The following is a 26,063-nucleotide window of genomic DNA, read 5'->3' on the forward strand; positions in this document are numbered from 1 at the left end:
CACACACACTGCTCCTGTTATTTTCTACCTTTTTGAATCTCGAAAGGTCAAAAAACAATGAGTAGATATAAATTTTATTGAAGACATTTTGATATATAAATTAGAAGAACTGAATTTTTAAAATGAATACTATCCGTAAATCCCAGTAGGTTAATATAAGCCTGGTAGATGACTGTATGGGCCAAATTCTCTAGTTTACTGAATAGAAATACAACTAGGGATGTGCCTCTCAAATGTCCTAGTCCCAAAGTTACCCATGGTCCTCACAAATGTGATGTCCCCTCACTCTCATTGTTAAAAGATTATTTAAATCAGAAATAAAGAATCACAAGGCTGAGGTTATAGAAAGCAACAAAAGGGAATTAATCCTGCATGAATAATTATTTTTTGTACATAACTTGGGGTTTCATGACATACTGCATCCTGTAGTTTGGCCTTGGAAGGGTGTCAGGTATGCCTAGGGAACACTTTACCCCTCTATCCCTTGCAAACATCTCAACACTCACATGTAGTATACATTATGTAGTATACTCATATGTAGTATACACCATGGGCCAGATTTACGAAATATGGCCTCTCTTTTTGCACCTCTAATTTGTAGGTAGAAATAGGTACCGGTTAAATTGTGTGTATACATGTATATGTACACATAATATGTGTGCATACATTTATGTATGCATACCTATAAGATATATATTATACCAATTTATTCTTTTCCATTAGAGGTTAAAGGTTTCCTGGAGTGTTACCGTATGTGTGTGTTTTTTTTAAAGCCATGAGGCAAAAACCAATGAGACACAGTCAGCTTATTTTATTTGCACCCAGGCACCATGACATTGCCAAGCCTGGGGCACCTGGAAAACCCATTTAGTTTGATTAAGGCATATCTTAAAATTCAGACATGGGACTAGACCAATCCAAAGTGCAGGAAATGAGAACCTCTTAGTTGAAAATAGAAACATAAATATAAATAACATGAATATTACTACTCAGCTGCATGCAAAATGAGAATGAATCTTTCTATGTGCCATGGCTTTGTTTGGAAGGGGTTGTTACTAATTAGTCAGAGTCCTTAATATCATCTTTATGTGCTTGACAATTTTTAGGGGGCTGATACAGTCATCATCCCATGTGATGATTCCAAGTTGCATTCATTCCATACCAATGACCGCAACAACATGATACACCAGTAGCACTGAGCTGCAAAATGATACTGTGCATCTGAACAATTGCAATTCAGCTCCACCTGCAGCATGTGCCCTACTTTGAGGATGTCCTCTCTCATGATATTAAGTGTTTAAAAAACTATTTATTCCACTGTGTATAATGGGTTTCTTCCTGTCTGATGAAATGCTGAGAGTTCCAACTTTAAAGGCTGGCCTCTGCCATGATCCCTTGCTTTCATTCTCAGAGGCGGATTTTAAATTATTAGGGTTGGTGTGAATTTGTCACTAATGTAATTACTACTTTTTTGTACACCAGAGCCCTCTCCACAGCTGGGCAGCAGGTATTCCGCCTCTGCTACCTATAAACAGAGACCAAATAGCTTCAGAAAAATAGAACTGTGTCATCTCAAGGCAGTTTTATTAACATCTGAAGTGCACAATTGTGCCATATCAGACCCTAGCCCATGCTAGAGCCCTTTCATTACCCTGCTACATGGCTGGATTTATGCCAGCAGAAGTCCTAGCTAAAAAAGCTTTTGTACAATGATTAATTGACCTTAACAAGTTTAAGGATGCTTATTTGCACACAGTTATGAAGTGTTGCAATATGTCACAAATGAGAGCGGCTTCTATTATAAACATAATGGCATAAACAGTGAAAGCTGGTTATATTTCCTTAAAAGTTCATTGCAGGGAAATGGGGAAGCTTGAGAAGCTAAACAAATCCAGGCAATAATGGAAATGTAGCATGAAATTACTTCTGTAAACAACAGCCATTCATTATTTGAACATTTTTCATAAGAGAGTAGGCAGAGGAGTGTTGATGTTAAAGGGTGTATGGGTGGAGGGTGGACTGTGAATTTCAAGAGAGATCTTCCAGGCTTACACAGACAGACAGACATCTGTTTAAAAAATATGTAAAGCATTGATTGATCCCCTGAATATTAACAATCCATGCCATTTTCTTCATTAACTTCTGAGTGAAACACAAAGAAAGGTATATTTGATTTAAGGAGAAAAGAAGGGAGTACTATTTAATGTTGATTTGGTGTAGTGAATAACCCCAGAGAGAAATGTAAATACCAGGCTGCAATAACATGACAGCACACTAATCATATTTACAAACTATATTAAATCTGTCCATTGTGCTTGCCTGGCTGCGGATTGACTCGATTGTAATTGTCATTGTAACCAGTGTTGGCTTATGGGAGAATTTAACTGCAGTGATATAAGGTGAGTGCTAGGCTTATTATTACTTTATTATTACCCGGTTTATGTTTATTAAAACAATTTGTCATGCAGAACAGGAATGGGGGAATGGGAACATTAAATCGTGCTGTACTCAACCTGAAGAAATGAGTTACAATAAAATTAATGGCAGGCAGGCCACAGCTGACACTTGTAGCCGTGTGGAGCAGCTACACACTGGTTCGTTTCATTTGCTGATCGTTTCTTGTTAGGGTCACGCCATTAAACTTACATATTGAGAACTACTGAAAATCTGAAGCAATGAAGGTAAAGTTTATGAAGCAAAAGCAGGGTTTTTTTTCCTGCTGCTAATGCATTCCTTTCAATTATTACAGAAATCAGGAATGCAGATTGAAAGTTTAAATCATACTGAGTTATTAAAGAAGAGTGTAGGAGTGAATGTCCTTCAATTTTACAGAGGCTTAGAGAGCTGAGAAAGAGCTGAGTTTAGGCTAAAGTGAGACCATTCTCTAAAGGCTTTGAGCAAAGAGAACAGTGAGAATACTGGTCATGAAAGGTCTCATAACAAGTTTAATAAAAGCTGCTTTATTTTCTTTCCCTGAAACTCAAGGGGTCTTTATTTGATATCTTCAAATTTATTTCAATCCAAATCTTCATTATTTTAAAGGAGAGGCAGAAGGCAATGACCATGGGAATAAGACTGAACCTCATAGAATTCAGCACAGAGACATAGTGACATACCTTCCCCTTCCCTCCCCCCATGACACAATTACTAAAGAAATTAAAAGTGTCAGGCTTTATGTGCTTTAGCTCCACAGAAGAAATTTGGCCTCCTGATGAAACATCATTGTACATGAAAAAGTAATACCCTGTCCTTGTTTCCCATTATACAACAATGTTAAGGAGTCTACTGGGGTGATTATTAAGGATTTGGTGAAGTACAATAGATGTTGAAGATTAAATCTAAGCATTAGCAATTAGTACTTCTTTTTTTTAAGTACTTATTAGTCTAGCTGTTTAAAGCAATACAAGTCTATTGCTGAAATTACAAAAGAGTGGGCCTGATTCTCTTCTGCTTTACACCAGTTTATGCTTGTGTAATTCCACTGAAGTCTGTGGAATTACTCCTGATTTACACCACTGTAAGTGAGATGAGGATCGGGCCCTTTGTGTGTGTTTATTTCTTAACTGAGATCATATTCCATGCCTCCAGTTGAGAAGCTCCATGCGGCATAGGGGATTTAGCCACACATTGTCCATTTACCTGCCCTGCTTTGAGAATCTTAAGGTTTGGGTCAAATTTTCAAGAGCTCAGCATCTAGTCAGTTCAATGAGTTGTCTAAATGGGAACTGAGCTCTTTGGAAAATGCAACCCTAATTGTGTGCACTGAGCACTTTTGAAAATCTCTATCTGAAAGCAGGTTCCGTCCATAGCCGGGTTCCATTGTCAGAATGGAATGGAGAATTCAAGAATAAAGCTGCTTAAATTGTGTATGTTGACATGTAGGTATGAAGGTAATAGGTGCATTATACATATGACAGACAGACAGATACCTGTACATTCCCATGTATTGAGTGCTCGTCTGTGTCCTCGTTTGCATTCATTTAAAAGAAAACAAATATTCCCATTAATGTTTAAGAGCTAAGAATTTGTTAATTTCTGTTTGCCAAAAGGGCCTTACCTAGTCCAATGGAAACCATGATACAGTATGTTTACAAATAGCGTTATCCTCCATCTTTGCTGTTGTGATTAACATTAATGTAGCACTCAGAGGCCTCAGTAAGAATTCATTTAGTCCCTGATTCAGCAAAGCAAATAACCACATGCTTAAGTCAGGGCCAGAAGCTGACTGCCCTGTTCTGTTAATTTCCTCTGAAGCCTCTGGCCCTGGCCACTATCAGAAGACAGTCTGACTAGTATGGCCATTCTTATGTTCTTAAGTCCAATGAATTTCAAGTAAAATATTTCTTTAAGTGCTCTGCTGAATTGGGGCCCATGTTATTTATGCACATATGTCACTGGTATCAAGGACAAGGGTGGAATATGGACTTGTGAGGAGTATTTATCACTTGAGTAATTGACAACAACAACAACATTTGGCACGTATATGGTGCTTTACTGTTCGAAAATGCAGCATAAACATTAAGTAAATGAGGGTTACATGTGCATATAAGAGATTCAAGCCATTATCCTCCACCATGCTAGTGCAGTCCCTGTGTATCTGCACTAAAATGTGAATACTCCTCTTTGTTGCAAAATCTTTACTGCCCACATGAAGTATCAGCTTCCCTGGAAGAACCAGACTGGCCATTTTTCATGCTGTTTCCTGTGTACCCAAAGGCTTTAGTCTACATTATGGATTAATGGTCTGCTAAGTTTCAGTTTATTAAGAAAAAAAGAAGCTGATTTTTGTTACAGGAGTGCAAAACGACCATTGAAAGCCAGAACATTTCTAACTAACTCCTGGACTGCTAACGTGGCCAAATGTGTTATATGTAGTTTCTTAATGGAAGGCCCAATAGTGCCACCCATACACAGACCCAGATCCTCAGTTGGTGTAAATTAGCTTAGCTCCATTAACAGCAGGAGATTGAGGGTGAAATCCTGGCCCATTGCAGTCAATGGGGCAGGATTTCACTTCTGGTATTTGGTATTCTGAAAGCAATGCCATTCATTTTAGATGTCAATGAGGCTGATTGCAGAGCCAGATATACTTGATGTTAGGAAGGGTGGCAGAATAGGGCCCTGGAGAGATACATTGCTTCTCTGCTGCAATGGTATGTTTTAGGTTTCACCCTGAGAGAAAATATTTATACCTGCTTTACACTAACCCCGATATTTGTGACACAACTTTCTGTAGCAGCACCAGATGCTGATGCATTCACACTGCTGTCTTCTTGATTGGATGCTTCTCTGCTATTCAAAAAAGTGCTTTGGAATCATCTCACATGCACGGGTAAGTTTGGACCGGAAAAAAAATTCTGTCTTTCATTAAAAGAGGAAAACAAAATCAAAGGAAATGTCAAATAGCACTTCTCTACTGGATAGGATCAGCATCATCCAGGAGCGATTTCATTGTTTCTTAATTAAAAGTTTAAGACCTTAAGCTTTTGACCTTGTTCTCTAACTGAACACATAAAAGCAAAATGGTTTGCTTCCTTAATCTCACTTCATTTCACTGCCCTCTGATGAGAGAGAATCCTCTTGGTACCTTTGATTTGTCATTGAAGCAAAGAGGAGGTCTCTGCACACTGCTTGCTCCCATCTCCAGTGGTAAGTCTGCTGGCTGCCTGACAAAGTTTTACTTTCTATCTTTAGCCTTCTCTCTGGAGCATCCAGTGCATCAGGACAAGAGGGATCCCAACCCCAAAGCTTCATTTTGGACCTGTTAACTGTAACTACTGATGTCGTTTACAAGGATAAACCCTTTAAACCGTGCCACAATAGACACAGAAAGAACACTGGGGTAATTCCCTTTGGACAGCACAGATTGGTGTTCAAGTTATTGAAAATCTGTGTAGCTCATTTTCTCTTTTGTCATACTTAAAAAATCCATGAAGTTTGGCTGAGTGCAAACAATACGCTTTTATTGTTGCTGCCCTTCATAAATGTGTAACCTTCTGGGACCATCAGAAGAGCTTTTGGTACAACAAATTAAAAGTCTCTAAACTTTCTTTATGTCTCCTTAGACATTTTGCAGACCTGCAAATATCAAGCAGTAATCAATATAATGCTGTCTAATACTTTAAGGCAAACTGGCAGTTCCTGAGAAAGAGAGCACAGCACAGCTATACTATAGTTAGGCAGGTTTCCTGTCGGGGTCACAGAGGAATATAGCCAGTTAGCTGGCACAATAAACTGTGTACAGTAGAACCTCAATTACAAACTCCAGGGTCAATTGAAAACAGCCAGACACATTGCTTTTCAAAGTCTGGCAAATATCCTTTCTACCCTGCTCTCGAGGTGTTTTTAATCCTTTTCTTTTTTCTTAACTCTTATATTTACAATACAGTATTTTAACTTGTGTCCTAGGAATTTATTTATCTTGATTACATGCTATTTTGCATGCCACTGTTTTTGTGATCCTTACCGTCTTCCATTAGGTGTTTGCAGCATTTACAAATCTACATAATAAACATATACTTTAGACCCAGCAGAGTGACTCCAGGAGTAACTTTTTGACCACCTCTTTTTTTTTTTTTTTTTACCTTGGTGATGTAATTTCCCTGTACCATCCCAGCACACCCTTAATTCTATCTCTGAGAAAAGTTTTTGTACTCTCTTCCTTTTGTTAAGGCACATTACATTGTATTGTTGAACCTTTGCTTATTTGTTCCTTACCAGTGAAGTAGTCCCCTCCCTGCATAATTTCAAGACTCTTTTTAAAGGAGCTGTGCACAGAATATCACACCACTGGCCAAAGATGTGGAAAGTCATAGGCCAGCTAAGACCAGCTGCTGGCCTGCTGACTTCGCTGCTAGGCAACTAACATAGTCTCAGCTACACAGACCTGGATCTGCCTGATTGGCTGCAGAATCAGCAGCCTAATTTATAAGCCCAGCAGCAACAGCAGAGCATTGGCTGCTCAATGCACGTGCCTGTGGATTCTCTGCCTTTCTGTGCTCATCTTACTCCTAAACCTGCTCCACCCTAGACCCTGCTCTGCCCCCTGGTCTTGTTCCATTCCTGCCCCAGCCCTGCTCCTGCCTTCCCTGATTCCACTTGACCTGGTTCTGACCGTCAGCTGTGTTTCCTTTTTTTGACTCTGTTTCAACCCTTGTCTCTGGCATTTGGACTTTGACTCCAGTTCTGACCTCCTACAGTGTCCACTAGGCCTGACTCCTGCTCTGACCACTAAGAATGACAAGTAAACAATTTTGCATTTTTGTCCCTGTTGTTTTGCTAAGCAGTTACACACAAATGAAAAAGCTGCTTTTGCATCCACCAGCAAAAGTAAGAATACATTTAAACATCTCTTGCTATTGAAACCCTCACCACTCCCTGGTTAGCTGGGAATGGATTTTTGCAATTGCTCATGCAAAAATGTATGTGTGTAATAATCTGTGTGTGCAATTATATTGATTGTGTGCACAACTGCATTAATAGAGCACTTAAATGAGAGCTGTTGAACACAAAGTGGAAAAGCTAGCTGGTCAGTTGCACTGCTGGTGCCACCATGGAAATTTCATATGCACACATGCCTCTGTGAAAATCCGACTCCTAGTGTAGCCATCTGAGGAATCCATCATAAGAATATAAGAAAGTTTATATTGGGTCCAACCAATGGTCCATATAGCCTGTTCTCTGAGTGGCCAGTGTCAAATGCCTCAGAGGGAATGAACAGAACAGGGCAATTTGAAGTGATCCATCCCCTGTTATACAGTCACAGGTTCTGGCAGTTGGAGGTTTAGGGACATCTGTAGCATGGGGTTGGGTTCCTGACCATCTGATGGACCTGTCCTCTAGGAACTTATTCAATTCCTTTTTGAACCCAGTTATACCTTTTGGCCTTAACAAAATCCCATTGCAAGAGCTTGACTGTACAGTGTGTAAAGAAATACTTCCTTTTTGTTTGTTTTAAAGCTGCTGCTTATTAATTTCATTGGGTGATTTCCTAGTTCTTGTGTTCTGTGAAGGAGTAAATAACACTTCCCTATTCACTTTCTCCACACCAGTGATGATTTTATAGATCTCTACCATATCCCCCCTTTGTCGTCCCTTTTTTAAGATGAACAGTCTTTTTTAATCTCTCCTCATATAGAAGCTGCTGTAATCATTCTTGTTGCCCTTCTCTGTACTTTTTCCAATTCTAATATAGCTTTTTTGAAATCAGGTGATCACACCTACACGCAGTATTTAAGATGTGGGCATACCATAGATTTGTATAGTAGCAGTATATTTCCTGTCTTAATATCTATCCCTTTCCTAATGGTGTCTAACAGTCTGTTACCTTTTTTGAGCCACTGCACATTAAGTGAATGTTTTCAGGAAACTATCTGCGATGACTCCAGATCTCATTCTTGAGTGGTGGTAACTAATTTAGACTCCATTATTTTGTATGTATAGTTGGGATTATGTTTTCCAATGTGCATTATTTTGCACCTTTCAACACTGAATTTCATCTGCCATGTTGTAGCCCAGTCACTCAGTTTCATGAGGTCCTTTGTAACTCTTCGCAGTCAGCTTTGGACTTAACTACCTTGAGTGATTTTGTATCATCTGCAAATTTTGCCACCTCACTGTTTACCCCTTTTTCCAGATCATTTATAAATATGTTGAATAGGACAGGTCCCAGTACAGACCCCTGGGAGACATCACTATTTATCTCTCTCCATTCTGAATACTGACCATTTATACCTATCCTTTGTTTCCTATCTTTTAACCAGTTACTTATCCATGAGAGGACCTTCCCTTTTATCTCAGGAATGCTTAGTTTGCTTAAGAGCCTGTGGTGAGAGAAGTGTCAAAGGCCTTCTGAAAGTCCAAGTATGCTATATCAACGGGATCACCCTTGTTCATATGCTTGTTGATGCCTTCAGAGGATACTTATAGATTGGTTTCCCTTTACAAAAGCTGTGTGACTCTTCCCCAACATATTGTGTTCATCTATGTGTCTAATCATCTGGTGGACCACATTATTGCAACATAAAAAGTCAATGAAGTTATGTCCACAGAGAATTTGACCCAAAGCTGGTCTCAATTTACAACTGTTTCTGGCTGTATAGTAAGGACTGCAACTTTATCTATTAGGGCCTGATCCAAAGCCCATTCCAATAAATATTAAAGACGCCCACTGACTTTGCATCAGCCCCATTGTCTCCTTATCTCTTTACTTATTGCTGGCATACCTCTACCTAAAGTCTTGAGTTCTCTGAAGCTCCGCAGGTTAAGCTCCCCCTCATTTATGTGCTCAGACTTAATTTGATTCAGAGAGAGACTGGCTGCTCTTCTAAAGAAGTGGTCATTTTTCTTAAGAGGTTTTTATATTTAGATAAAAGTCCCTGAGGGGGCAGGCAGCAGTGGTTGGCTGCTGGAAGTTGCAATGTAGTTCATTACAAAACCATCCCAGGCAGACCACACCACAAGGGGCAAAGATAGCATGGGATTCCCCACCTCTTTGCTTATCAGCAATTCTCCAAAAGGGCAACAAAGCCTAAAGCTGGAGGAGTAACTACAAGGCTCAGATCTTGCATAGGTTTTCAGCTGGATATAATGTTGTTAGTTTTCCTGAACAATCTTTTAGTTTGTTTTATATCTTTATCATATATATATATATTGCAATAGAGATTTTGTGGCTTGAATGACACATGCTTATTCCACCCCCCAGTTCCTCATATCTCCTTGTCAAATGCTGGAAATGGGCCATTTTCATTACCACTATAAACAGTTCTTTTTCTCTCCTGCTGATAAAAGCTCACCTTAACTAATCACTCTCCTTATAGTGTGTATGTTAACACCCATTGTTCCATGTTCTCTGTGTGTATATATATCTTCCTACTGTATTTTCCACTACATGCATCCGATGAAGTGGGCTGTAGCCCATGAAAGCTTATGTTCAAATAAATTTGTTAGTCTCTAAGGTGCCACAAGTTTAGGACAGTAGTCTTAAAAGCTCCCACAATGATTGTAAGATTGATTTAAGTGTATGGGAAAACCACGGTAGCATCTTTTGTGGACTTAACATAGGAAGAGAATGACTTTAGCAAGATTTCTGGAAGCTTGAGCAGGTTTCCTGGCAATCATGAAGACAAGAAATTGGGATGGAAATAAAAATCACCCCTTTTTCTCTCTTTCCTAACGTCTTGGTCTCTTTCTGTTCGGATGGTTGTATATTGAATAATCATATGTCACCCACTGGAATAAATGTAACAAATGTTCACATATTTGAGGGTCTGATTTTAAAAAATAGGTTAATTCAATTACATATGCAAAAGTTCACACCTAGTTTACACGTACAATTACTGTGAGCATGTGTGTACAAATTAGGCAGTTGTAGAGGCAATATGTAAATGGGCAGTGACCCACAAAATGATCTGAGATGTGAATGCAGCTGAAGTAGCTGTGTGTGTGTGTGTGAGAGAGAGAGAGAGAGAGAGCAAATTAGGGTTACAATAGCACAAACATCTTTGGGCACCCAGATTTTAAAGTGCAGTCCACAAATGGCTTTTGCTTTATCTGGCTTGTAATTACAGTTCATTACTTAAAACTTTTCTACCGAAAAATCTCAATACAGAATAAATTATAAAATTGCTTCAGAGAAAAAGTTAAAGCATCTGGTAAGGAACAGTTTGAATTACTCAGACACATTACTAGTTTCTAAGTTAACCGTAATCACTCCTTGGAAAGACATTGGTTTTGCTGTAGACTCTGGCTCAATGTGCAGACGATGACAAAATAATTAAAATGTAAGCCTGCATAAAGAATGGGATAATACTGCAAATGTTATAGTATCATCCTGCAAATTGGTGGTACCCAATCACTTGTAATATTGCGATCATTTTGGGTCACCCTATCTCTAAAAGGGTGCAGAAGAAATAGAAGGGGTTCAGAGATGGTCAGTTAGAAAATTAGGGTGAAATCCTAGCCCCACTGAAATCAGTAGCAAAATTCCCATTGACTTCCAGGAGGCCAAGACTTCACCAATGGAGAGGCAGTCATATTAAGCGAGATTGAAGCTGTTTAGTTTAGAGAAGAGGGGACATGATAATGGGCTACAAAATAAAGAATGTCACAGAAGAGATGTTCCCAATTACCTACCCTTTTCCATAATACATTCAATTAAACTGAAAATCAATAAAGCTAAAATAGATAAAAGATTTTTTTACACAGCTTGTGGAACTCATTGCAACAAAATTTAACTGAGGCCAACAGCTTAGTATGATTCAGAAAGGATTAGACTTTTATATGGATAATCAAAACAGTCACTATTATATTAAGGGGATAAAAATTGTCATGCTTCAGGGCATGAGCCAACCACTGAGAGGGCTTTAGAAGAAACTTCCCCTCTGGGCAGTTTTAATTCCATAATTGTCCACTGCAGCATTTAAGGTAACTTCCTCCAAATTGTCTAGTACAGGCCACTGTCGGAGACAAGATATTTCACTAGCTGCCGTATGGCAGTTCCTGTGTTCTTAAATAACCTATTACATTGGGCTTTGGTGAGGAGGCCTCACAGAAAAAGAAATGTGGAAGCTGATGACAGACATCTTGATAACTGACCTCTGAGTGAAATGAAATCACAGCCCAAAGGACCTGGGCAACACAAGTAATATTACAATGTTTTGTCGGGCAGTCCCACCACTTGATTAATCTGTAAGAAATGTCACCACTACCAATATAATCACTTTACAATCCCAACTTCCACAATGATAAAATTCCAAAACCATGAATTTAAATTATTTGTATTCATGTGAGTGGGAGAGAGATTTTTTAGAATCACTGCAGCAAGTTATGGATGATGCGTGAAATGAAAAAAATCCCTATCCCATGCACAGGGAATACCAAAAGGGTTATGCAGCCTGCACTGCACTGCTGAATGTGTGTTATCTGGTGTCAGGTATTTATGTTTTTGAAATGCACACAGGCATTAGCCCATGTATAAAAGCAGATGAATGACAAAACGAGAGAAGACAAATCTTAATAAGATTTGCCCTGAAAATACACACAAAATAATGATTGAATAAGGTTTCTTACCCCTTTCTTTCTTGCAAGTCACAGATGTGTACACCCTGAACATACAGGGTCAGATCCTGCTCCAGATTAAGCCAGTGACAGTACGCTCATTGGACCAGATCTTCAGCTGGTATAAATCAGTGCAGTACCATTGAAATCAGTTTACACCAGATGGGCATCTGGCCTTTTGGATTTCAGTGGCAAAACTTCTGCTCTCAGCAGCAGATCTTTTGGCCTCTGCACTTGAAACAGACTGAATTGATGATGGGTGTGTTGGTTGGTTGGTTTGCTGATTTGTAGTTTGAAGGCTAATATAATGGCTAAGGCTTTTTCTCCTGGGTTTGAAGAGCGCCTGGGCCTGGGACTACATCCTGTGCATGATGAGATTTTGCACTATGGTCCTCAGCTACTTTTGAAATTTAATCTGCATCTCTTCTGGTGAAGAGAAGGATAAAACAATTAGAGGTAAATTTGTCTGAGATGCCACAGGATGCTTCTGCCATATGCTTCTACTATGAAGCTGTCCATATCAAACCAGTGAACACAACTGGCAAAGGAGTTTTACTTTTGTTACATGTGTATGGGGTGAGGGGGTGCTGTAGTTTTATGTAGGGGAATGCTCTCACATGTTAGTAGGTGCAAATTGTTGCCTAGAGAGGAAAAGATTCCCTGGGGGTTCAGTTCGGCTTCATCCTAGCTAGCGGGCAATTCGTCTGTAGTTTTTCCGTTCCTGACTAAATAAATAAATAAGAACATTGTTGTTGATGGCAGTAAGTAATTACACATGTTCCTTACCACTCAAAGGGTACATCTACACTACAGCGGGGAGTCGATTTAAGATACGCAAATTCAGCTACGTGAATAGCGTAGCTGAATTCGACGTATTACAGCCGACTTACCCCGTTGTGAGGACGGCGGCAAAATCGACTTCTGCCGCTTTTTGTTGGCGGCGCTTACTACCACCTCCGCTGGTGGAGTTAGAGCGCCGATTCGGGGATCGATTGTCGCGTCCCGTTGGGACGCGATAAATCGATCCCCGAGAGGTCGATTTCTACCCGCCGATTCAGGCGGGTAGTATAGACCAGGCCAAATATACCAACTCTCTTGAAGAAATACCAGCAGACATAAAAAAAATTAATAAAGGAGACTAGTGTTGGGTCTCCAATTCCTCTGTTCTAAATCTGCATGAAAATACTCATTTTGATGTCCAGACATTATCTCCTCAACTGTTCTTATGGGAGAGCATTCATGTTATTAAAATCTTTTAGACCTATTCAAAATCCTTAACTTGTTTGCTTTTATTAAGTGATGAATGATACCCCCTTAAGCTAGTCAGATGGCATCTATAGTCACTCAGTGACATCTCATTTTACTATCCAGACAAGTTCAAATTTTACTTCATTTCTAAGTGTTAATTTAACCCTTTGCATTGCATTGTGATTGATTCCATGCTTATGGCTTTGGCCTCTGTCACTTTTCATATACATATAAGTAGGCCTGACATATTATCGTTATGCTTTGTTGGGTCACTAGTGGGATTGAACCCAGGTTCTCTAGTTCTAAAGCACTGCCTCTTGAGCTAAAGGACTAAGTCCATGAACAGTAGCAGGCAGCTAGCCTCCATGGATCAAACACAAAGGGGGGACACATGCTCAACCAATGTGTTCTAATATGCACTTCAGTTCTCTCACTGGAAACACTTTCATTTAGGAAGCAGTTTTCACTAGCCCTGCAAATATCCACTGTTCTTTGCAGTCAAGTCCATTTCTTATAGCAACTTTGCTTTGACCTATCAGTTATAACACAAATAATTTTGTCTCTCATTAGTCCATCTGTTCACTTTTAAAATCCATATGATCTAGCTTTATTACTCAGGTCAATAGTCTCACCTGGTAGATTCTAAAACAACGTGGATCTTGTCCCCCTTTAGTGGCTGTTTCATATAGGAGATTAATGAGTCTGCTACAGCTAGAGGACTTATTCCTTTAATTCAAGCAGTATCGTCCCATGCTGGACTGCATAGGAAGTTGATGAGTCTACTAAATCAGTCAGCTTAGACTACTTGGTCTTTTAGCTGAAGCACAAGATGCTTTTAGTTTTGACATTTTTTAATGACTTGTCTAGCAGTTTCCTGTCCCCTTTATGCTCCCACTGGAATGTATGTAGATCTTAATACCTCGGGGCCTGCTTCATAGATTCTAAGGCCCGAAGGGACTATTGTGATCATCTGGTTTGATCTCCTGTATAACGCAGGCCATAGTACTTCCCCAAAATATTTCCTAGAGCAGATCTTTTAGAAAAACATCCAGTCTTGATTTAAAAATTGTCCGTAATGGAGAATCCATCACTGCCCTTGGCAAGTTGTTTCAATAGTTAATTATTCTCACCATTAAACACTTATGCCTTATTTCCATTCTGAATTTGTCTAGGTTCAACTTCCAGCCATAGGATCATGTTATACCTTTCTCTTTGTTCCCCAGGTAGGTACTTATAGACTGTAATCAAGTCACCCCTTAACCTTCTCTTTATTAAGATAAATTGATTTAACTCCTTGAGTCTACAACTTTAAGGAATGTTTTCTAATCCTTTAATCACTCTCATGGCTCTTCTCTGAATTCTCTCCAATGTATTAACATCCTTCTTGAATTTTGGGCACCAGAACTGGATATGGTATTCCCTCTCTGCTCCCATTCAAGATTCTCCTGTTTATGCATCCTAGGATTGCATTAGCTTTCTTGGTCACAGCCAGGAACTATGCTCTGCTGGTTATCTACCATGATTCCCAAATTTTTTTCAGAGTCACTGCTTCCCAGGATCAAGTCCCTGGCCTACATTCTTTGTTCTCAGATGTATACATACACATTTAGCTGGATTAAAAAGCATATTGTTTGCTTGTGTCCAGTTTACCAAGTGATCTAGATCAATGCTTCTCAAAGTTGGGCCGCCGCTTGTTCAGGGAAAGCCCCTGGCGGTCTGGGCCGGTTTGTTTACCTGCCGCGTCCGCAGGTTCGGCTGATCGCAGCTCCCACTGGCCGCGGTTCGATGCTCCAGGCCAATTGGGGCTGTGGGAAAGTCTCCAATTAACAGCTAAATTTATTTTACAAAAATTACATTTGTTCTTCTCAAAAAGGAAAAAAATTAAGCAATTCAAATTATTTTATAGTTCCATTCAACAATTCATTAGGAGCCTTAGTTTGCAAAATCCTAATTAAAAAGAACACTTTATGGTAATAAAAATGTTTTTTTTTTACTTTATTAAGTTTAGCTTTTTTTTTTTTTCCAGAGTACTTGGCAATGAATGCTCATATACAGCTAGGTTCCTGTTTATTTTCTTTGATTGCAAAATTTGTGAGACAAAATACAGCTAAACACATTCTGTGGTGCCCTCCAGTTAACTGTTCAATTGAAAAATAACCTTCATAACTGAGTCCCTTGCCTCTTCATAGATATCAAGGAGTTACAACTCTAACCTACAGTTGAAGAGGTGGCTTCAGTCTGGTAACCCATCAGAAATTGCATGAGCACCCCGTGGAGTGCAGATATTTATAAATCTCTAACAAGTACAGATAACTGAAGAATTTTAATCTGAATTCTGAAATAGCCCAGGGCTCTTCTACTGGCTTTCAAGTCTAGCATCCACTTGCATGCCATTTAGTCATTAAAAGCTGAAGTTTGCTTCAGTACCAAATAATTCTGCATTAGGCACAATGATACTACAAGTCAGAGACCATGAGGGGTTCAGTTAGACTCTTTCTGTTGTGGAATACCTAAAATGACATCTGTTTTGGCTGTTTTAGATAGATAGTTCTTATATCTCTCTGTGTGTGGTTATGTTAGCTATGGAACAAATTATTTTATTTCTGCAGTCTTAGAATTTAGGGCCAGATGCTCTGCTTGTGTAGTTGTATTGAAGTCAATGGAGCTATATAACTACACACAAGCTCAGAATCTAATCCTTACTGAATTTGGCACCTTTCACCTTGTCACTTCCATTCCGAGAACTAAATTCAACTCCAATGGCACAATTTCTAGCATTCAAAGGCACGGCCATTTTTATCAGAAAGAAGCTACCACAAAAATCTTTCCAGCTTTCCCAAATATAGAGCATGGATTTGGAAATCCTCTAGCCTTACTTCAAGGACTTGAATATATTCATTCCTGGACCAGTTTTTCATATCTAATATTTGGTGACCACATAGCTAGAAACATCTGCTTAATCCTATTTGTCTGTTTTTATTTACTATAATACAGGGATCCAAATACCTGTAAAAATTTCTCCTACTCCTTTCAATCCTGTCCCTGTTTTATTCCCCTTCCCGCCCACTCATCTGTCTTTTTCTCTTCTCATCTCATGACAGGGAGCATGAGCCAGTGGGCTGAGAGTAAGACTGGGGTGAACATTTCCTGTGCTCTGATCCCATCACTGCCACTAATTAGTTATGTGACTTTGGGAAAATCATGTAGCCTCTGGTTGTCTCAGTTTCCCTCCTCCAAGTATGCACCCGGGATATGCTGCAGCTGGTCTGGTAGCAAAACGTCTTTGGGCACTGGCATGAGCACCAGAGTCACTTGGCTAGCCTGATCCAGCGATTGCTGACTCCCATCTATATTAGATTCAGGAGGTTAGAAGGTCTCCATCCCAGCTGATCAGGCCATAGTGAGCCACTGTTGTCTCAGTGTTCAGTGCAGTAACCGGCACCTGATCAAAGTCCTCGCAAAAGAGGCAGGATGACGGGGAGTACCCAGAGGTGCAGCTGTCATCCCAAACTTTCCAGTAGTCACTCCTGAGCTTCTTAATCTTCTTGAGCTCTCTGCACTGGTCACTGGTCTGTTTAATCTCCAACGATTCCGGCTTGTTTGTTATTTCTGGGTACATATGGTCATTCCTAGTAATCTTATTGAAATCAAACATCTTGCTCGCCTCGCACCAGAGATTTACCAGAATCGGACCATGGTCCCGTGATCGGGTAGCAGCGCACTTGGAAAGGACTTCTTGTCGGTGACTGTAGGTAATGCAGGAGATACATTAGCTGTTTGCAGCTCAGTGATCAGAATAAAATTTAAGGGTTAAACGCTGAGCAGCTGTACTCAATCCAGGGGGGTTGCTTCCATTTTCTGAGAGTCATTTGGCTAGTCTTGGGATAAAAAGGACATGGAACACTGGCCCATGGAATTGTGGGATAGCCTTCGTGGACTCTCAGGACATGAGTCTGGGTTCCTGGGCCCAAGCTGTAAAAGATGGAGTTTGGACCAGAGTCCCACTGGGACTCAGGCTTGGACACATCCCTTCTGCTGGGTTCTAGGGCCCAAGTCCTGGGTGCTTGCTGGGCCAATTTGGACAGATTTGTGTATAGATGGAAAGGGGGGTTGGACTCAAGCCTGAGTCTGAGCCTAAGTTTACACGGCACTGTCGACATACTTTTGAGATGAAGGATGAGAGGGTTGAATAGACAGGGCCAAATCTGATGCTACAGATGGATGAAATTTTTTGACCAAAACTGGGTTTTGATGAAAACAAAGATTCAGCAACCCCAAAATGTTTCACGAATCTGTGTTGGTTTTGGTGAATTGTTCGTGTCAGTGATCACCCCCCCCCCATATGAAAAAGTGGAAACATTTCATTTTGGCATTTTCTAAAGGAAATGTTGGATTTTTTTTCAGTTTGAAAGGATTTTTCATTGTGCAATTTCCTTCACATTTATTTTAAAACATTTTTTAAATGCTTGAGATCAAAATGAGTATTTCTTTACTTTTGGATCCATTGAAAAACTTGGTTTTTGGTTCAACCCAAAACATTTTTGATTTTTCAGAATTGCCACTAACAATAAACATCCTTTATTCACTCAGCTCTATCCAGCGCCCTCTGAAATCAATTGAAAGACTTCTATTGTCTTGAATCATTTTGGATCAAGCTCTAAATACTTAATACAGGACTTAGCTGTTTAAGTGCTCTAGCATGTGCTTGGGGCAGCAAAAAACCTGGAGCCGGCCCTGACTCCTTTATCTCCAAACTGAAAAGAAGACAGCAGCTTCACTTTGGCTCTTGAAGCTGCGATGGCTTCCTTCCAGTTCTGCTTCAGCTACAGGAGATGAGGGATACAGGTCCATGAACAACAGTTTGAGGAGGATGCTGTGATTTATGTGCAATAACATTCCTATGAATTATATCTATTTGTTTGGGAGGGGGTTGCATTGACTCCAACTACGCCATAATCCTTTTGTTTTATCTAATTAATAGACACAATTTGTAAGGGCTGGTCTACACTTAATCTAAGTTATGCAGTTTCAGCTACGTGAATAACGTAACTGAAGTTGACATACTTAGATCTACTTACCACGGTGACTTCACTGCGGTGTGTCGATGGGAGATGCTCTCCCGTCGATTCCCCTTGTGCTTCTTGTTGAGGTGGAGTACCAGAGTCGACGCTAGAGCGATCGACGGTCGATTTATTGCTTCTATACTAGACACGATAAATCGACCCCTGCTGGATCGATTGCTGCCCGTCAATCCGGCTGGTAGTGTAGACAAGTCCTAAGAGTTTATACTTGGTAGATCTGAGAAACCTCCATAAAACATTCTCTGTGAGGATTTGCTCAGATTTTACTGAATTTGCTTCAGCCATGCTGGCACCTCTTATGTTCACTTTCAGCTAGCATTTTAGCTATCACTTTCCACGGAGTGCTAAGGTGGCACACTCAAACCTTCACACCAGACATGCTCATCCAATAATGGTTTGACAGCAATATCATGTGACTATTCACAAGTTAACCTACACAGCTCAAATTTCAGATACTGAGTATCGAATAGGCACAGCAGACTCTTCACAGTCAACCCATAGTAAAAATTACATGTTAAAATTAGGACTCATTTAAAGTAACAACCAAATATGAGGAAGTGGCAATCTGTTTGCAGACGTTGCATTAGCAGAAAAAAAAGGCTAAAATTCATCAGGTCAGTTATTTGCTACCACTTATTCTTTCTGCTCTAATACTTGGTCTTAAATATTTAGCCCACTTCTAAACTAGGATTTCAGTGTTCATTAAACATCCATAAGTGACTGTATATATCTGACCAGGATTATTTTCAGTACATTTTCTTTTGAAGGTGCTTGAATAGTAGTGTGAATTGTCAGCATCTATTTTGTTGGATTTCTGGTATAAACCTTTCCTCTGTGAATCTTAGGAGTTTGAGTACCTCTTTGATCTGAAAGTGACCTTGTGGTGTTGAAATGTGGACTTGGCTACCTTCATGGCAGGACTCTTTGAGAATTACAATATGGCTGTAAAGATGCACTAACCCTTTTCAAGACCTAAATTAAGCTTTAAATCAAAGCTAACTAGAATGTCATCAATGCTTTTCCATTAAGACTGGTAAAACACCCCTGCACTCTGATATACACAAAACATAATAAATTTTGGACCTGGATTCAAACCTGAAGCTCTGTCTTTACTTTCTACGTTCATGAAATGCATCTTTGCTATCAGTGAACAATCTAGTGTTGTGTGAATTGGTTTTTGAGTGTGAAGGCAGACACTAACATTTAAGGCAGCTGACACAAGTCAATTATCAACAGAAAGTGCATCTCAGTTCTAGTCCATCATTTTAGTTATTGCTGTAGAGGAAATACCATGCGATCAGTTTAAGGCAAATTAAGATACAAGTGTTTAAAGGGTCACTTTCTGTTAGATCTTGCCTTTCTTGGTAATTGATGAATATGGTGTGCTGCTGACTGAGCTCAAACCATCACAATCCTTGGCCTTTTATGTAACACACTCCACTGGAAAACAAGGAATTTGTTCACTGGAAATGAAATCTATAGCAAAATTCCCAATAGTTCTTACTCATCTAGTCTCATGTGTTCACCAAAGGGGAAGTCAGCTGGACATTAAAATGAGATATAGCTCTGTCTTGACAACAAGCTTTGGTTATTCACAAATAAGTATCTTAAAACCTGTGTGAAATGACAGGAGCACTTGATGGCTTTTGACCAGGATGGGCAGGGATGCAACACCATGCTCTGAGAGGCTAGGGATACTGTTTGCCAGAAGCTAAGACTGGATGACAGGGGATGGATCACTTGAGGAATGCCTGTTCTGTTCATTTCCTGTGATGTATTTCCAGGAGGAGGGATAGCTCAGTGGTTTGAGCATTGGCCTGCAAAACACAGGGTTGTGAGTTCAATCCTTGAGGGGGCCACTTAGGGATGTGGAGCAAAATCAGTACGTGGTTCTGCTAGTGAAGGCAGGGTGTGGGACTCAGTGACCTTTTGGGGTCCCTTCCAGTTCTAGATATATGTCCATATATTAAGCACCTGGAATTGGCCACTGACAGGATACTGGGCTAGATGGACTATTGGTCTGACCCAGTATGGCCGTTCTAATGCTCGCTTACCATTGCAGCAGATCAGGAGCAGCATGTGCAGGGTAATTTTTGCATCTGATTCCAACAGCTATTCAGAATGAAAATGAGGGCTTGGCAAAGATGCTGGTTTAAGCATGGCAAGTTTGGTTCCGCAGATGCTAGCATTGCAGCACTGATGAAGTGTCACATTTTAATGACGCATCATGATCCTGGAGTCTGACCTTTGAGGTAGGATAGAAGAAAGAGTCAGCTGCCCACATTCCAGGCCATTTCTTTCTCCAGCCCAACAAGCTAAGAGAACAGCCTTTCCATGTGAGGTCATTAATGCTGGAACATGCCACCGTGTAAATGTCATCACATCCCAATGCAGGTTGGGCTTGGGGTTAACTGAATTTTCTGGCTATTATCCAAGCCTGAAACCCAGATCAATCCCCTAACAAAAGCGTGGTTATTACAAAGGTACTAACAATGGGGCAGGCAGACTTCAAAAGGTTTGGTTTGAAAGTTTACTCAGTCAGACCTAGATGTCTGTGCTTTGGTGAGAGGTGTGCAAATGCCTCAGTAGTAGGCATTTATCTGTTACTCCAGTCCATCTCCTTCTTAGGCCTGATCCAGAATCAGTAGATAATATAGCTAGTTGAATTTTTTCAAATTTTGAAATTAAATTAAAATCAGGAAAAATGTCAATGATATTTTTCACAGACACCTCCCGACCGTCTACTTTTTGGTTTTCAATCAACTAAAGAGTTGACCAAAATGTTTCAAATTTCAAAATTTGGGATTTTTTTTTTGGCAGATATTTTCTCAATTTCCCTATATTTTGTATGCCACCCAGCTTTTCATTGACTAAGCTTTAGCAGTAAACTCCTGGCTTGACTTCAGAGGCCTCAAGAGTTCACCCAGTTTGGGCCCTTGAGTCTAGGCAATATTTAGGTGTGGAGGAATGTGCCATTTTTGTATAAAGCTGGCTAAGCTTAAGTGAATATCCTTCTGATCCAGGATCAGATGATCATGTCTGGTATGAAGGTTTGGGTTTATCTAGGGTTACCATACGTCTGGATTTTCCCAGACATGTCCAGCTTTTTGGTCATCAAATCCCCACCCGGGGGGAAATTCCAAAAAGCCAGACATGTCTGGGAAAATAGGGAGGGGTCGTGGGGCTTGGATCTGCGCCGGAGCCACTGGGGCCAGCGGTGCTCGGCCGGGGCCAGTGCTGGGGCCGGTGCCGGAAGGGCCGGTGCCCCGGGGCCCGATCCAAGCTGGAGTCGCCGGGGCCAGGGCAGGCTGGAGCCGCTTGGCCGGAGCCAGGGCCGGTGCCCTGGGGCCCAAGCCGAGCCGGGCCGGAGCCACCGGGGCCGGAGCTGGTGCCCGTGTCCCGGGGCTGGTGCCCATGTCCCGGAGCCTGAGCCAAGTTGGACCCTCCAGGGCCGGGGCGGGCGCGCTCCGCCGGAACCGGGGCCCGAGCTGACCTGAAGCCGCCGGAGCCGGAGCCGCTCGGCCGGGGCTGGTGCCCTGGGGCCCGAGCCGAGCTGGAACCGCCAGGGCCGGGGCGGGCCGGGGCTGGCAAGCTCGGCTGGAACTGGAGCTGGCGCCCCAGGGCCCGAGCTGAGCCGGGCCCAAGCTGCTCGGCCAGGGGGCTGGACTGGACCGCGCCTCCTTGCACCCTCCCGCCCCAGCTTACCTGCTGCCTGCCTCCCTGTTTCAGGCTTCCCGCGAACATTTGATTCGCGGGAAGCAGGGGAGGGGGAGGAGCAGGGAGCGGAGCGTTCAGGGGAGGGGGCGGAGTTGGGGCGGGGACTTTGGGAGGTGGGGCGGGGCGGGGCCCCTTGAAGTGTCCTCTTTTTGTTATTTTAAAAAATGGTAACCCTATTTCATCTGCCATATGGATGACAGTTCTGGGAGGAAGTCACAACTATGCTGCTGCTTTGCAGCCTAAGGGGAAGGAGGCTCTCTGTGAAGATACTCAGTGCCCACTCACAACTCCTGTCCCCCCTTCCCGCAAAATAGAAAAGAACCTCTCAGAAGCAGTGTAGTTACTGAGCAAGGGAATAGCCCAGTGTTATTCCCTGTAGAGTACATGGCAGTAGGAATACACTTGCATTAGCCTCTACAATAGTGCTTACAGAAGACACCCCCACTGAACTCCCCCCCCCAATACTCTACTCTTTTGCTCCTATAAATATTTAAAGAATTATTTTTGAAAGCTCTGGGAAAACTGGATCATTTTCCTCCATCAGCACCCGTTCTATTAGCTGAGCAACTTTCTACCATTATAGCAGCTTTTCACCACTTTCTATTTCATTAGCATTCATTTTCTCTAGACATATGACACACTACCCACTGGAAATTCAGGCAACTGGGAACATAAAGCTAAAAGCCGAAGTTTGCTTCAGTGCTTGCCAGCCCACAGAATTATATTACCCTTCCTACCTTTACCTAAATCGCAGAGAAATGACAAACCTTTTGATGCATGCAAAAAAAAAAAAAAAACCCCACCTGAAACAGTTTTAAACTGCAAGCTTGACTGATGCAAACTGACATAAAGCATCACAATGGCACATGTCAGAGACAGATGTTTTCTCCAACTCTAGTTTAGTTGCATTTTTTGCAGAGTACTCTGCTGATTTGTTAAACGTACTGCTTGTAAAAAGATTTGGGTCTGGAGTTCAAACCCAAATCTCCATGAGTAATTGGTGAGCTGATGGTCTTATTCTCACAGGTGGAAATGGGCAATGCAAATTTTAGAAGCAGCATATCTGTTCTTTCAGCTAACATGATATGAGTTCTGTGGGAATGACCACAGTAACAACCTCAGTGTCCTAAGTGGGGGGACAGGAGGAGGGGGGGGATGGGGACTCAAATAAACAGCACAATGGATGCCAAAATCATGCATTTTGAAATTCCTTGGGCCAGATTCAGACCTGGTTTATGGTGAATTCTGAAAACATAAACCCCAACACGGCCTCTGAGCTAGGAAAGCTGCAGCTGCAATCTTCCTTTCACAGGGGGAGGGTTGCAAAATAAACAAAAACAAGGGATGGCCTGGCTGGGAATGGCCAGGGCATTCAGTGGGCATATAACATATCCCCCCAAACTGAAGTTCCCTCAGGCAAAAACCTCTAAGATGGGAAGATGGCAGTGGCAATATCACCTGCAGTCTTTGGAGTGCATCCCCCTGATTGTTGTTTGTATTGATTGTATTGTAGGGTGGGAGAGGAAGTGACTTGCCCCAGGTCATCCAGCAGCTTAGTGGCAGGGCCAGGAATAGAACCCAAGTCACCAAACGCCTAGTGCAATGCCCCATCCAAAAGACCGGGCTGCCTCCCTGCTCCCTGATGTACAGGGAAGTGTAATATACATGTGTGATTGCCAGTTTCTTTGCTTTTGTCCATTTTACTATAAGATCAGCCTGGAAACAAAACTAGTGTTTAAACCATGTTTCTTGACAACCTCAAATCTTCTCTTTTCTTTCTAACCTATTATAGAATGCTGAGAACATTCCGTTTGTGAGCTATGCATATTGGGCGCTCCTTACTTGAATTGACAGGGGCCATATAATCTGAAAATTAAGACTCTTCAAACTCACTTTCAACTGTAGCCATTGTATTATGAGATATCACTGTTGAGATTTGCCTTGGATTTTCACATCAGTTTATGCTGTGATGAAATGTAGTATGATGTAAACCACTGGAATTCAGATCATAATACTTGCTATCAGTTCATTGGGAGAAAGTGGATTAAAATATCACCCACCACATTCAGTAAGCAGCATAATTAAATGATAGGAAATATGGTACACCTCATAACCAGTGTTTATAGCAGCAAGTTATCAGATCATTTCCTGAGTTCCATGTCAATGCAGTACTATAGCAACCGGTCACTGTGACAGCACCCACTACCGTTAATCTTGCAAAACAGTTTCACTTGTAATTCCTGTTTTCACATGCTCATAGTTTTTCGAATCATTCCCCTTTTTTACTGAATTTTTCCATGCTTGGTTTCTACCAAAAGCAAAATTTTCCTGGAATATTAGAGTAATTTTTTCACCTGATTTTAAGTTTGATGGAGAAGCAAATACACATTTTCATTTAAAAAACAATCACCACCCAACACTCTTTTAGACAGGATTTCAGCAAAACAGCTGAAATAAGACACTTGAAACTTAGCATGCACATAACCCTCCCTATGGACTAGTGCCTTTGTGTGGTTTGAAAAAAGCTGGCTATAGGTCAGCAAAGATAAGATAGCTTGCAATGTTGTGAGCATTGAGGGCTTGACCTCATAACCTTAGTACTAGGTTTTTCCAATACAGACAGGCATATATGTATATAATAATAATATAATCCGACCTACCTCTTTGACAACTGCTAATGAAAAAGCGCTATAACGTGCTTGGATATATATTCACAAACAAAACTCTTGGTTAAAAAGGGGTTATGGCTGAAAAGGTGTTTCAGTGGAGACGTACTCAGATCCATACCAAAATCCGACACTTAACAAAATAAAAAAAGAACCCAAGCATTAGAAACTCTGGGAATGCACAATGATATGGGGTCCAGCTGCTTCCCCAGTGCTGCAAAATCTTTTGTTACTTATATCACATATGTATGTATGGCATATGCAATGTGTATTGATCTGTTTAGCTATAAAGAACATATGCAAAGATAATAAAGATACTCAATGTGTGTATCAGATATTACTATACAGACATATAGATGATGTGATATATACATTGTTTTAATTTTTTAGGCATTTGTTTGTGTTTTCTTTTGTTGTGGTCCATTGCATACATCTGTCTCCAAAAAAGAGAGATGAAATCAGTTCTTGCTGAATAACTTTAGTAGTCCATATGCTTCATCATTTGGAAAATGATATTTTCCCCCTCAATGAGATGAGGCAACCATATTAATTCGGGGAGTGATTTCGGCAAAATGACAAAAGAAAAATAAACAACTTTCCGATAGTTCCCCTTAAACATTCAGAAATCTATGCTGGATCACTTGAAGGGAAACTGGCTTAGTAACAAAGTGCTGTGGTACACCTGATAGGGTTTATTCATGTAATGTCATGTTACAGCTGAGATGAGTTAAAGCACTGAAGCCAATGGGATTTTTCCTGAGTAAAACTGAGTAAGGACCTTGGGATTTGGTCCACTGATGCTGAAAGGTGGTGTCAGGAACCTGGGCCTGCAGCAGAGCCAGGATCCAGGCAATCTAATGAGTGCATCCTGCAGTGCAGGATGCCTGATTGATTACAACACCTGCTTGGTGGGAAGACTCACTGGACCAGTTCTTAAGTCCAGCAGCTGCAGTAGTTTGGTGGCTGCTCAAAGCATTCACCCATGGTTATGATAGCTGCTGAACCTGCTTGTTCCCACCTGCTCCTGCCTTGGAACCAGCCCGGCTCCTGCCTTGCCTTGCCTCACTCAGCTCTGACCTGCAGCTCCAATTTCTGACTGGCTCTAACCGTTGGGCAGGACTGCCCATGTCCTAGTCTCTGACAGGTGGCAAGGAGAATTGGAGAACACAGGAGGTTATTTGGTTTAGATGCTCTCAGCTGATTGTTTGTCCTTCTGCTGTTGCCTCCAAAAGGTCAATTTTTATCTAAGTTTCCTATTTCATATGTTTGGAGGGCATGGTGGCTTTTTTTAAAA

The sequence above is a fragment of the Trachemys scripta genome, chromosome 4, assembly GCF_013100865.1.
Source record: "Trachemys scripta elegans isolate TJP31775 chromosome 4, CAS_Tse_1.0, whole genome shotgun sequence".
Classification (NCBI taxonomy): Eukaryota; Metazoa; Chordata; order Testudines; family Emydidae; genus Trachemys; species Trachemys scripta.